A 15,647-nucleotide genomic window follows, 5' to 3' on the forward strand; every position below is an offset into this window, starting at 1 on the left:
GGTGATTGTGATAAGGGTATACTCCCGCCTTTTCTAGACAGGTAAACGATTAAAAGCTTGGTGTGCAATTATATAAAAGCCTGTAACCAGAACTGATACACGATCACCTTCAACCTTTCATAAAGTTCTCCTTTTAACTATAGTAACAATAGCTTGTAAGAGATAAAGTTAGCGTCCCTGACTGTGGTTCTTTTGTTGTGGCATAACATGAACACAAAAGGGGACCGAAAATTCTTTTGCAAATTAGCAGACATAATGCCGATTCTCCGACACTAGCGCTCCGTACGTCACTGATTCCTGCTATCAGTGGCGAAGAAAGAATGATGGTTACTTGATTATCTACCCCTTGAAAGCAGGAAGTTCACCTTTTATTGTTCAAGGTTTCGTTATGCGTGGTTTATTCGGATACAAGGCGTAAACAGCGTTGTCTGAGTTCTTTCATTGAGAATACACCTTTCAATAGGCAATTAGCACTGCTATTTAGCAAGGCTGTTGAGGCAAATTCTTTGCAAACTTGACCTCTCAACTGTCAGCTACACGATGAACAGCTATCCTTCCAACATTCCGATTACAAAAGATGAAGAAGCACACTTTCAGTAGCGACACTGCAGCTTTCTGACGCTTTCTCAAATACTTCCAAAAGACTCTATGACAAGAGTTAAAATATCCTACAGAGAGAAAACGAGCCAAAGATGGACATCAATCATTGTTTGTCTTCCTATCTCTCTCCCTGCTGGCTCGGCCCAACCCATTCTAACAAGAAGAGGACAAAGTCTTTGAACCAGGGAAATTACACATAACATACATCTGTCGAATTAGTGAATTAATTATTACACAAATTGTTGTCTTTTCGAAAACGAAAATGAATAACTTTCTTTATTTCCAAAAATGAACTTTGAACAGCCCGTCACATACCAGGGAACAGTGATAATCATTATTTGAATTGATTAATTAATGAGGCCAATAACCTTTGTAAAAGGCGGCAATCCTGGTGAGCTGAGCAAGACTGCATGACCAGCGATGTGCGTTTGAAATGATACACGTCATTTTTAGTGTGCGAGTATGCTCTCAGGAGGTTCTGCACAATACCAGAAGAAGAAGAAGAAGAAAAGTACACACATGGAGAGCTTGCAAATTCGCTATTAGCCCAGTTAAGATGTATCAAAAATTTTCTGTACACATAGACAAAACATCAAAGAATCAGAATCCGTCATTAAGAAAAAAAATTGACCCGAGTAGTGCTTTGGCTCATTACAGGGAAACTCCCCGTGCGAATTATGACTCATTTTGACAGAGCGCCACACGTGAACAGCAGCGCTAACTTCCGGCGTGAAAACAGATATGTACATGGTGAACATGGTTTGAACGCATCAGAGTAGCAAATTGCCACACAAATCGTCCAACATGCGATTGGAAACTCACTTGTCAATTGCAGCAAATGACCTAATTGTGTAAGAAGAAAACTTAGAATATTTTGTGTATTAGAATACATTGTGTGCTTGTAGTAAATATGACAAGCAGGTTGACTCAAAAGACAGCAGAGGAGAGGAAAGGAGCGGTCATATATGACATATTCAAATATTAAACGTCAAAATTGCACCAAACTAAGTAGTCGTGTTTGTTTGTTTGCTTTTAATAATGAATACCATCGCACAATGCAATAAATGCACGGCATGAAAAACAAAACGAAAAAACAGGAAGCTTGACCCATGCCAGCTCTAGCAATTTTTCTGCCTTCGAAAGGGTCTCCAATGATGAAAAAACAAATCAACCACAATAAAAACGCGATTTGTAAAGATGGGGATACAAATGCGCCACCCGCTCCTGATATGTACACACGGGCATGGCGTGTGGATGCCATTGGGTAATGCGTGCACCATACACACCAGCAGGCTTGCGATTATCGTATCCGCCATCTTGAAAAACATACTGGTATTATCAAAAACAATATATTTCGGCTCCATACACTGAGTTCCGAGAAAATTTGACTCTCTCCTGCAGTGAGCCAATCAGAAGGCGTTGTGGTTGCATCGTACGGATTGGTGATTCTCACCTCGCATCGCCGCTCGGACATTGGGGAGTTTTCGCTACACGACGCAGCCGGTAGTTGAGCGTGCCGTGTGCAAAATTTGCTTCTGCGCATGATCAAATCCGAGAAACGTCCCGTCCTGAGTAGTCTAGCTTCTGGACTCTTTTTACTCGTAGCGGTGATTCAATGTACTCGACAAGCCGTATGAGGGCGTGACACCCGAGGACTGCGATACGCCGAGAACTGCGATACCCGAGAAAAAAGAGTCCAGTAAAGGGCTCACACCTGTAAATAAAATGGAATGTCACAGACCCCTTCACAAATTCGTACCAAAGATACCAAAATAAATGAAGAAAAAATTAATTAAAAATCATTAATGCAGTCTGCCATAAAACTGAATAGCTGCAAATATTGAGTATGAATTCCTCTACAAACTGCATTTTGGTTTGAAGATAAAAGCTTTTCTCATGGAATTTGAAGGGACTATATTTCATTGGGTGCGTGTACGAAAATAGGTGATATTTTGAGTGAAAAGAACTCGTAGTCTGGCTTTGCGGACCCTTGGACAGAGTTTGAGCCAAAGAACCTGCCTTGGAAATTTGATGGATGACAGGGTATAGCTCACTTATCCAGGTTAATGAAGATGAAATACCTCATTTCTCCCAGCTATTTTACAGAATTTTTTGAAATTTGAATTTTAACACACGTCTCTATGGGGAATTATTTACCCGTGTGAGGCCTATGGAGAATGCACGCAATGCACACAAGTCAATGGGAAGTATTCATCCCATACAAGCTCTGCTGGTTTATGTTGATCTATTCTGTCAAATCCATCCCCCTACCCCCCCCCCCTCTCTCTCCCCTTACCCCTTACCCCTCACCCCTCTACCCCCCCCCCCCCAACTCTGCTTAACTACAATTTGTTTTCTTATTATGCTCTTGTGGTACTTGTAGAAACTAGTCATCAGTATCACACAACTTTGTATGATTGTGTCATTTTAATGTATTTCTTTGTTTGGGCCAGCACTGAAACAGCTCAAAATGCATGAAGTTAATCTGGTTGATAAAGAAAAGTGTTATGCAGTACTTTTTAGGCAATAAGGTGATGATGACACCCCCTTAATCAAGAATAACTACCTGCATCTATGTATTCATCTTATGAAAAATTAATCAAAACTGCAAGATTTATTTTTGAAAAAACTCCAAAGGGCATCATTTTCAAAAGTGTCTCTTTGAGAAGCTTTATAACCCTTGAATGTGCAATTTCCCATATGATGTAAGGGCAAATATCATCAAAAACACATTTATGACATTAAAAAGTCAAATAAGAAATATGACCTCCACTATAGGGCTCACACCTGTAAATGAAATGGAATGTCCCAGACCCCTTCACAAATTCGTACCAAAGATACCAAAATAAATGAAGAAAAAATTAAAAATCATTAATGCAGTTTGCCATAAAACTGAATAGCTGCAGATATTGAGTATGAATTCCTCTACAAACTGCATTTTGGTTTGAAGATGAAAGCTTTTCTCATGGAATTTGAAGGGACTATATTTCATTGGGTGCGTGTACGGAAAATAGGTGATATTTTGAGTGAAAAGAACTCGTAGTCTGGCTTTGCGGACCCTTGGACAGAGTTTGAACCAAAGAACCTGCCTTGGAAATTTGATGGATGACAGGGTATAGCTCACTTATCCAGGTTAGTGGAGATGAAATACCTCCTTTCTCCCAGCTATTTTACAGAATTTTTTGAAATTTGAATTTTAACGCACGTCTCTATGGGGAATTATTTACCCGTGTGAGGCCTATGGAGAATGCACGCAATGCACACAAGTCAATGGGAAGTATTCATCCCATACAAGCTCTGCTGGTTTATGTTAATCTATTCTGTCAAATCCATTTCCTCCCCTCCCCCTACCCCACCCCCTCTCTCCCCTTACCCCTCACCCCTCTACCCCCCCCCCCAACTTTGTTTAACTACAATTTGTTTTCTTATTATGCTCTTGTGGTACTTGATCTTGGTAGAAACTAGTCATCAGTGTCACACAACTTTGAATGAGTGTGTCATTTTAATGAATTTCTTTGTTTGGGCCAGCACTGAAACAGCTCAAAATGCATGAAGTTAATCTGTTTGATAAAGAAAAGTGTTTTGCAGTACTTTTTAGGCAATAAGGTGATGATGACACCCCCTTAATCAAGAATAACTACCTGCATCTATGTATTCATCTTATGAAAAATTAATCAAAACTGCAAGATTTATTTTTGAAAAAACTCCAAAGGGCATCATTTTCAAAAGTGTCTCTTTGAGAAGCTTTATAACCCTTGAATGTGCAATTTCCCATATGATGTAAGGGCAAATATCATCAAAAACACATTTATGACATTAAAAAGTCAAATAAGAAATATGACCTCCACTATAGGGCTCACACCTGTAAATGAAATGGAATGTCCCAGACCCCTTCACAAATTCGTACCAAAGATACCAAAATAAATGAAGAAAAAATTAAAAATCATTAATGCAGTTTGCCATAAAACTGAATAGCTGCAGATATTGAGTATGAATTCCTCTACAAACTGCATTTTGGTTTGAAGATGAAAGCTTTTCTCATGGAATTTGAAGGGACTATATTTCATTGGGTGCGTGTACGGAAAATAGGTGATATTTTGAGTGAAAAGAACTCGTAGTCTGGCTTTGCGGACCCTTGGACAGAGTTTGAACCAAAGAACCTGCCTTGGAAATTTGATGGATGACAGGGTATAGCTCACTTATCCAGGTTAGTGGAGATGAAATACCTCCTTTCTCCCAGCTATTTTACAGAATTTTTTGAAATTTGAATTTTAACGCACGTCTCTATGGGGAATTATTTACCCGTGTGAGGCCTATGGAGAATGCACGCAATGCACACAAGTCAATGGGAAGTATTCATCCCATACAAGCTCTGCTGGTTTATGTTAATCTATTCTGTCAAATCCATTCCCTCCCCTCCCCCTACCCCACCCCCTCTCTCCCCTTACCCCTCACCCCTCTACCCCCCCTCCCCAACTTTGTTTAACTACAATTTGTTTTCTTATTATGCTCTTGTGGTACTTGATCTTGGTAGAAACTAGTCATCAGTGTCACACAACTTTGAATGAGTGTGTCATTTTAATGAATTTCTTTGTTTGGGCCAGCACTGAAACAGCTCAAAATGCATGAAGTTAATCTGTTTGATAAAGAAAAGTGTTTTGCAGTACTTTTTAGGCAATAAGGTGATGATGACACCCCCTTAATCAAGAATAACTACCTGCATCTATGTATTCATCTTATGAAAAACTAATCAAGACTGCAAGATTAACGCAGAAAAAACTCCAAAGGGCATCATTTTCAAAAGTGTCCTCTTGAGAAGCTTTGTAACCCTTGAATGTGCAATTTTCCATATGATGTAAGGGCGAATACATCAAAAAAACACATTTATGATGTTAAAAAGTCAAATAAGAAATATGACCTCCACTATAGGGCTCACACCTGTAAATGAAATGGAATGTCACAGACCCCTTCACAAATTCGTACCAAAGATACCAAAATAAATGAAGAAAAATTAATTAAAAATCATTAATGCAGTTTGCCATAAAACTGAATAGCTGCAGATATTGAGTATGAAATCCTCTACAAACTGCAATTTGGTTTGAAGATGAAAGCTTTTCTCATGGAATTTGAAGGACTATATTTCATTGGGTGCGTGTACGGAAAATAGGTGATATTTTGAGTGAAAAGAAGTCGTGGTCTGGCTTTGCGGACCCTTGGACAGAGTTTGAGCCAAAGAACCTGCCTTGGAAATTTGATGGATGACAGGGTATAGCTCACTTATCCAGGTTAGTGAAGATGAAATACCTCATTTCTCCCAGCTATTTTACAGAATTTTTTGAAATTTGAATTTTAACACACGTGTCTATGGGGAATTATTTACCCGTGTGAGCCCTAAAATATTTTCGCCTGATCCAGCAGGGTCAAGAGTTCACGCGAGAGTGGGTCATGAATATTCACGATTCGCAGTCAATCAGACAGTTTTACTGGTTAATGAGAATGCCAGCTGATCGCACTCCCGCTGGTAGTGTGTGTGGTAGTGTGTGGTAGTGCTGCCCATCTCACCTCCCTGAGTACTGTCCTAAGCATTGTGCACCAAAATAGGGGGTTGTGTTCTAAAGTTTGGTCCCAGCCAGGGAGGTGGAAGAAAAAAGATGGAGTGTGCTCTTTTGAGTTTCCTTTGAAGTCATGCGTGGCCCCGACAGCGTTTTTTTCCCCCTCCCGTAATCCCATTACTCACGCTCGGCGCACTGCAAGTCGTAAATCTTGTGGCGGAAACTCACGACGCGAAATGCATTGTGGTCGGGGAATAAAATGGCGTCCTACGGTGTGAGCACAGAACTCTATGTGTAAGCAGTGGTGTAAGCAGTGGTGGTGGTTCTGGCGATCGTGATTTTGACGGAGACGAGTTTGTTGAGGAGGAATTGCTTCTTTAGCAAATTCAAAATCACATTGACACAGCAACTTAACGAAATTTGATTTACAATTGAAACTGAAACTCAGAAAGTTAGTTGGGCCTTGGCTTGGAAATTGGAGGCCAAGGCAAAGGCAAGGCTCAGGACACTGTTTAATAGCGCAGCGTCACCTCCACTCCTCAGGTATGCTGCCTAGCAAAAGCATACCTAACGTTAGTCCTAGCTAGTAGACTCTAGTATTTCACAAACTAGAATCTAACCACTGTTAAACGTTAGATTCTACTAGCTCCAGAGGTGTACTCTACTACTTTTTAATTCAATTTTTTGTAACGTTAGAATGGGGTAGAGTCAAGCCGATTACCGGTATTTACCGATGAATGATCGAGGGAGAGTGAGGCGAAACGCTGTATACTAAGCTCTGTTTCCCCCCTAAAATATACTTACAGCATCATACATCTAGGCTTTTGTAGATATCATCTTTAATTCTCTACGGAAAATTATTATAATAAAGGCTGATATGTCTAATTTACACTTTTTAACACTCAACTTTCCATTCCAATATGTATTTACTAGTAACTCAAATTCACCGAAACAACGGCAATGAACGCTGTCCCGACGCCTACGCGGCGGCCCTACAACAACCCGACGAGTACGCTGAAAAGCCCCAGCTCGCTCGGGTGCAGACGAAGAAAATCCCGCTTCGGTCTCTATGAAGCACTACTTTTACACTCGAACTGTTTGAAAACACGCTCGAACACGCTCATGTAACTTATATTATTTTGAAGATAAAGGTCAGGCCTACCTCTCTAACTATAAAAAAAATGCGGAAATGTGCGGAATTTCTCATAATCGATACAGAAACAATTATGATGACATCTCTAGCGCACAAAACTAACTGCTCAGTAACTCCGTCGTTTGTGTACCGATTTCGCTGGTTCAAACGGCAATCTCCTCAGCACAGTCTGCTGAACCAGCGAAAGGTATAGACATACCACGCTACCCAATTCTTGAGCCATAAGTTGTAGATTTCGAAGGGGGACGTCTTTCACTGAATGTAATAGACTGCCAAAATGTTGAATATGACGTCATTTTGTCGGTGCCACGCATCGCTTCAAAGCCCGATTTTTACGAGCGTGTGTTTATGGAAGGCCTGGAAAGGAGATCATGTTGCGTCACTCTAGTGTGCCGGAGGGTGATGGGTGGACCGATAAGGCCAGATTTTGACATATTTATCACAGAATGAGGGTTGGATTTCAAGACGTAATCGGTGTAAGACCACTTGATTTTTTTCTCTGAGGGAAGCTCTCAGAGTGCCATCTCCATCTTTCTTCCACCTCCCTGGTCCCAGCTGTACTAGTAATACTTCGGCCGCCAGGTCATCATACTGCATTATGTTACGTGCTTTCTTTATGCATGATGAGCGACAAGCTGTCCATTCCATGATTTCATGAAGTCATCATATAAAGTCTTTACATAAAATCTCGAAAATACCAAAGACTCTCATTATTATGTAGCTATATTATGTATACAAGAGAAGTAAATTTAATTACATATCATCAAGTCTGTGTAACTTATGGGCAAAAAGTCTTTTCATGAAACGTAGCCTTCAAATAGGGGAGCTGTACGACGATTTAATACGATGAATGACGACATGGCCGCTGATGAGGTACACAGACAAAATGTTTCATTGGACATTAGGCTTATTGCAGGTTACAGACTTTATTTTACATCGATTCCTCCGAGAATAACAGAATGACATCCGTAAAAGGGTCAATCCCACTATATCCGCTCAAATACGTGATTTTCATATACATGTATGTCACATGACTTTTGATCAATATTCCATTATATAAGAATGAGGAATCCTGTGTCATAGAAGTCATATTATGGTAAACCAACTCTATCAAAGATAACCAGATGAAAAAAATACTATGAAAAAATATCACTGTAGGAACCAGATTCAAATAGTCGATCGTGCAAAGACGCATGTCTCAAAGATAGATTTCTGTTTTTGAAAGCCTGTAGATAGGAATTTAAAAAATAGTCATGGTCATCACAGGCAAGTGAAATTCATTGGATTGCGGGGTAGGATAACGAAGAGTTTCGTGTTTTTTTTTTTTTTTTAATATAGATCGAGTCAAATACAGACGGGAGATAATTTTTGTTAAGTTTATAAATCGTCCTAAATACAAACAATCGAAATTGTTTATCTTTACAACAACAACAAAAATCCCATGAAATAAAACATGCTGTTTTCGTAAAATAAAATGAAATAAAACACTAATTCTTCCTCTTCAGAAGGCATATTTCATCAAGAGAATTCAATATGTTATGCTAATTTATATCAGGTATTGAAAAATCGATATTGGTTGCCATTCAGTTGTCTATTCGCAACTTCTGTTCGAGTGAATGAGCCTTCCCTGACGAATTCCACACGGTATTTTAAGATTCAACGAAACATACGTTATACCCTGCTATGAGATTTCTCCTCAAGGATTATGACAGCCTAAAAGCTCAACTGCAAGGAACTCCTCCCATATCTCACTATAGAACCCATTAAAGTCACTTTATTATCTCATTTCCATGGAAAAGTGCAGGTGTGAAACGTATACGTTACGAAAACTCACTCCCTGGCCAACATAACTCGCAGGATTCATCCATTTATAAACTAATACAAACGCTTTGAGGGAATGTATTCTTAGCAACAACTTTCATAGTCAAACTACTTCATCTAAATGTAAAAGCAACATTATTCCCTTGTGTCCTTTTACCAAAACACTTGGACTCACAGATTATGCTGGTAGTGCTATATTCGTGAGAAAGCTGGTTGAGACAGACTTTTTTTTATTTTGTTTTATCAACTAATTCATCTTTGCACATCACTTTAGTTTTTACACTCATTGGTATAAATGTGTGACGGTAACGACAATTTTAATAACATTGATACACACAATGAAAATAGTAACTCCGCTCTTAATCTGAAATATTGTAACCGTTGAACGAATTCTTTTCGAACAAAAAAAATCAACTTGGCAAGACAAATCTACACTATTATTTACTAACTTTTGTGTGAACACGGAGAGAGTAATCTTTTGAGTTACGTACAATAATAAACATGGGTGAGCACAGAGAGACAAGATGGTCCGTTTTCAAGAGTCACAAATGTTGTGTTGGATGACGTCTGCAGAATATTGTATTCCGTTGAATGTTTAAGTCCTTTCTGTAGTCTTATCATTCATCAATAATATTGTTTGACCCTCTAATGTCATTAGAGAATATAATAAGGTTCGTTATTCCGAAGGTTCTTTATTCTCGAGGTTCGTGATTCTGCTATATGTACTACTGAGTTTTAATGTCTTTTATAGGGCCTACCTGTGCGTTAATCCGGGGTTTATGGGGCTGGTTAAAATGGTGCGTTCTTCCAAAGGTTCTTTAATCAGAAAGTATAATTATGTCTGCTATTCCGAAGGTTCGTTTATCCCAAAATAAACTAACGCTCACTATTTTTTTTCTGATGATGAAGTAATGTTCATTAGCCGAAACTTAAAAGAAGGGTTTGTATACGTGTACTTGTAAACAGCACACTTTGGAATATTGCGAACATTAGTAGCCATCACAACGATACCCCTCTTATGTTCACACGGCATGTGCTGATACGTGGCGATAACAATATGCCAATTCTTTTAATTTTATTAACTGAATGGATTTTGAAGTTACAGGAGGGTTACACACATCTATTTTCCCTGAAAAGGTGTTAGTGCTAACCTATAGCATTAAAGCAAAACAAAACAAAAGGAAACAAAATTGTAATGGTATATTAAGCGTTAGTCGAAGGATGATGATACAGCATGACATTGTTAAATGATACATCAGAAGCAGAATGCTTCACAGACGCAGGTACACAGTGACTCAAATTGTCTTATGACTTCTGAAAGTGAACACTTTTTTTAATGGGTGCTCACCAATGTGAACGCAGGATGGAATACCGGTCATTCTCATTGATACACAGAAAATGGGGAAAAGTGAATAGGATACCACTGGCAAATTACGTCCCGCAAAACCATACTGTTGAAAAGACATGCAATTTCTTCTCTTTTTTTAATGGTGGTGGACTTTGTCTGTATGGTTGGAAAGCAATACCCTGAAGTACCTGGTTTAGCAAATAATTATTTAGACATCACAGATGATATAACTTTCGAGCCCAGCTATTAGTAAAATTGCATTTATATACATCGAACATCTTTAATATAAATATTAATGATGCGCAGTGTGGGGCACGACATATTTCAATCTGTCTTAACGGTAACGTACTATTAAAGATGTTTCATTGGAAATACCAGATATTTCTCCTTTAATCATGCTGTTAATGAACATCTTTAATTATCATCCAACAATGAAGGATTTAAAATCTAGGGCAGCTAGATAAGCTTTATAGGAGTGTTTACCATGTTGTTATCATGTTATACGTATTGTTCTCGGGGTGAACCCGGGAAACTGTGGTATCATAAAGTTTCATGAATAATGAATAAGTTCATTTTGCACTACGATATAATATTCGTAAGCAAGTGTCTAATTTATATCTATGCCCTTCAGCATGGTGTTGTGGAATTTGTCTGTTATATTAAGGAGGTTCTCTCGCCTTCTTGATGATTATAGTTTACCTCCTGATGGTTAAATGCCATCATCATTATAATGCATGGTGAATATCAGAATTGTATGATATCCGCTGGGATTGTTAAATGCTAAATAAGGGGGAGGGGAAGAGAATCACATTTCCATCTTGTTCAGAACCAATGGGCAGACTTCAACCAGGGAGGTGGAAGAAATGCTTCCACCTCCCTGCTTCAACCAAGATTGCAAGGAATCATCCTTTCGGTAGAAGGACCAAAAGTTCTTTGTGTATGGGGGGGGGGGGTTGGAGTTCTCGTAGCTAGCGTAAGGGAGACTTCTGGACTCTGAAATTTCTTATTTCTGGTTACAGTTTGTTATTCTAAAGGTTCATTTTCCCCAGGGTTTATTATTACGATGGTTCGGTATAATCCAAAATGAAATAAGGTCCGTTTAAAATACTCAAGGATTGTTCTTCCGAATGTTCGTTTGTATAGTCCGTAAAAGAAAAAGAAAGAAAAAAGTTTGCAATCCCGAAGGTTCGTTCATGTAAAACGAAAATTGGTCAGTAATTCCGAAGGTTTCTTATAAGTATGCAATTTTTCCATTTTAGGATTAACGAACCTTATTTATTATTTTTTTTTTTTGGGGGGGGGGCTATCAAACCTTCAGAATAATGAAGTTTCTCTATTTTTCAGATTTACTGAACCTTCGGGAAAGCAATGCCTATTCATTTTTGGATTAACAAACCGTATAGCGTACATAAGGTTTGCCTTGTAAATTCTCCAAACACGTTCATTCTATCATGCTTTGGTTGAATTAGGTCTGAAGAAAATACCAGCTTATTTTTTTTTAAATCAAAACTGATACAATGACATTCTTGTGAAACTCAACGCGGTAACCGTTGGGCCTATGCTCACGTAATCAAAGCTGTTTTTGTATTCTAGCCTGTTATACTTTTAGCACAGCTATCCACAAGAAGCCGTTGATGGCTACAATATTTCATCGATGAAATCACTTAATTTTCATTGTCAGAGCCACACTGAAGAAAGATTTGTGGATGTTTTTATTTGAAATTGCGTGGTATTTAGGCCCTATGCTGATAGTATTGAGGTTGTGAATTATTGTTCTCCAGACATAAAACCCAATTGTAAACCTACATTACGTTTATACTTGGTTAAAAAAAAAAGGATTTCAGAAGTTCAAGGCTTCATTTAATAGGATTGGCCCACAAGTACAACATACACAGTCGACTGCAGTCGAAGTATACCCAGTCAATTTGCATATAATATCAATTTGATATAGAATCAGTGCCTCGATCTTCAAAGTGTTTATGGATTCACTCGGACACAGTGCAGCCGATTGAAATACACTGTACCTCTCTCTTACCAAATTCTGTTAATACAAACAAGATCGCAAAATCAAGAACATGTCTAAAAATGATACGAATAGTCATGCGGCTACTGTTGGGCCCTATTTCTTTGTTTAAAGTTGAAAAAAAAAACATGAGAGAGAAATCACTAGAGATAAACGATCGTAGATCGCCAAACATTGGAGCTATATTGTTCGTAGCTCCATGGCCAAACTAAACAATATTATACTGGGTATATTATTTATGCAATGCATGCATGCAGTACTGCACACCAGAGTACGTGTACCTCCATGGTGAGACCAGGGAGGTGAGACTCACCTCCCTGACAGATCTGCAGGGTGTTGGGAGAAAGGTACTGAACTGTATAATACCTATACATTTGATGACTAGTCTAATCCAAATTCAGCAGTAAATTCAATTTTATGTGTTCGTATTAGGCCTGCTATGAAGAAAAAGGTACTGTATCTTTTCTCCAGAAGAATTGAATGATCTGAAACCAATTTGTGACGTATATAAATCTACATGTAATTAATATAGCTCACATACGAAGTCAGATAGATGCGAATTCCATTTACTGAGACTGGCTTAGTTTGATAAACAAACTACTACCACTCTCGGTGGGAGGGACCTGTCAGAGCGAATGATTTATCGCGTTCAGTCAAAATCTGACTGAAAGTCGTAAAAATACAACTTTCTTCCCGGACTCTTTTTCGTTGGGCGCGCAGTCTCTCGATTATCGCAATCAGAAAATTTGCGCCCTCTCTTGGTTTATCGCACCAAGGAAAAGGGGACGGAGCCCAGACTACGTCCTGGGGAAAACGAGTACGGTTCTCGGCCAAAATAGCGTTCGGTCCCGATGCTAGGCAGGAGTCAGCCAGCCAGCCAATCAGCGAGCTTCTCCCCACGCCTCCGTCCTAATAGGAAAGCGAAACTACTTAGATACGGGAACGGGAGTCCAAGTACGTGGACTGTCACAGTTGATTGCTTCCGCGTATTCTCGGTCTTCCCGTCGTGTAGCGAAAACTCCCTATTGTCTTTAAGCAATAGGTGAATCTTCAAAGCCTGTTTTCTCGAAATTTTGTCAGGCTAGCTAAATTAAAAGTTGCATTATATTTCGCTTTATATGCCCACTTACGGTGTTTTATATCAATGCAAAGTTTAGGAAATGGGCAATGTGATTCAATGAAAAAAAAAGAGAATTTTCAAAATGCCCGACTTTTGCCTGACACCGTTGTCGCCGGTCACAATTGTGTGACAGCACTATACAAAAAGATATAACACACAAACTTACTCTACACTCTGACCACTCCGCGATTCCAAGGTATTACAATTTACTTTCACCAATTACCCCCACGTGTTTTACCACTTGATGTGCATTCAACCAATGTATATATAACTGCCCACTCAACCAATCAATATGTATAGATGTCCGTGTGCAACAGATCACTCGTAACCCCTCCCGTCAATCTATTGCTCCGTTCCTACTGCTATCCTTGGACGAAATACGGGGAGGGAGGTCACAAACAGGAGCTTTAGGTTCGACAGACCAAATCAAAAAGGGACGTTGCCGCTCGCGAGCCTAAGAGTACACCCGCAAGCAATGGAAATATCTATTTCAAACTTCAAGTAGACTCAAGGGATTAACTTTCCCTTGTCAACAGTGAATTGGAGCTTGCTCTAAAATTACTACTGAGCACGACAGTTGAATAATGTCCATACCTAACTGTTCGAAATAGAGTGGCTCGTCTTCGCTTGGCTACAGAGCAAAGAAGACTTCATCGTGGACACTGGCATCATGATGTGTACAAGGGAGACAAAGAGTTCGTCGATTACAGGGAGAGGATGGGTGTTGTCTGCACTTACGGGGCGACATAAAACGGCTTATATACTGCAGGACACTGTTGGAAGGCAAAGACTTTTGCCGTTCAACGTTCTATTAAAGGTGGCAGACGCTCTGGTGAAAGAAGGAAATGTTTCCCTGTTGACGTCGTCAACAAGGTAGTGGATATTCGACAGTTGCGAATCCAGGAGGGGGCGTACCGGGTGCGCCTCCCCCCTCCCCCTTTAATTTTTTTTTTTTTACATAAAAGAAATAAGAATAAAAAATTGAAAAGGGGTGGATGCGCCCCCTCCCTCTTATTTTCTTTTTTTGGAGGAAAAGTCAGTCGATTGTGTTGCGCTTAAAGGACAAATTCACCTCCACACGTGGATGAGTGAATGCAGGAATATTAGTAGAACACACATTGAAGGTTTGAGGTAAATTTTGCGCAGTCACTGCTGGATGATAAGACGTTTACAGTTTATGATGTCACATGCGTAAAACAGTATAAGGGAAATATAAAAAGAATTCTTTAAAGTACACATTCCCTCCATTTGTCACTGTCTCATGTTAACGCAATATTTTTCTCCCATGCCTTTTAAGAGGCAAGTCAAGTGCTCCTTTATTGTGCGAGGAAAGAGAAAATATGTTCAATTTTCTTTATATTTTCTTTATCTCATTCTACACATGTGACATCACAAGCTGTAGTAGTCTTTTCATCATGGTGGCTCTGTAACTATTAAACTGTTTTTTCCGATTTTCCTCAAACTCACTGATGTGTTCAATTAATATTGCTGCATTCTTTCAATATATTCACTGTTTGCTTGTCAAGTGATAAAATCCGCAAGTGGTAAGAGAAAATACCTGTCAGGGCCTTTTTTCAGGTCAGCTGATTAAACCCGGAAGTGGCACCAGAAATATAAAGTGCTTTGCGCCCCCCCCCCCCCCCCTTTAAGTGTGGTATGCATATGCTTACCAACTGAATGTTGTTTTTGTAACTCGTTTCCAAGAGACATACGGTAATCTAAGTCATGAACATGTATTTCCGGTAAACAACTCATTATTCAACTCGTGTTTGTGCACTTCTGAATATGGATGAGTTCATAAACGCTATTTCTTCTTCTGATATAGATAGTGATGTAAACGATTATCAGCCAGCTGCACTGAATTCCCTCTTACATTCTTATGATAGAGAAGAAGGTGAAGACTCCGATTTTGTTACTTCTTTAAACACAGAAACCCAAGATCTGAAGCTTGATTTTGACGCTAATGATGCGTCTGCTCGAAATGAAGGCCAACTTTCTCACTATCACTTGGAAAAAGAAATGATTACACT

At 39.2% G+C, this 15,647-nt stretch overlaps 1 protein-coding gene across 3 annotated transcripts in view; it reads left to right on the forward strand.

The window, feature by feature from the left end:
• The window catches only part of LOC139740059 (speract receptor-like), a 527,367-nt gene that overhangs the window by 420,284 nt on the left and 91,436 nt on the right, over window positions 1–15,647 (forward strand). The window lies entirely within an intron of this gene.

Source organism: Diadema antillarum, unplaced genomic scaffold (genome assembly GCF_040938485.1).
Source record: "Diadema antillarum isolate AM-2024a unplaced genomic scaffold, OU_Dant_1.0 seq00000830_RagTag, whole genome shotgun sequence".
Classification (NCBI taxonomy): Eukaryota; Metazoa; Echinodermata; class Echinoidea; order Diadematoida; family Diadematidae; genus Diadema; species Diadema antillarum.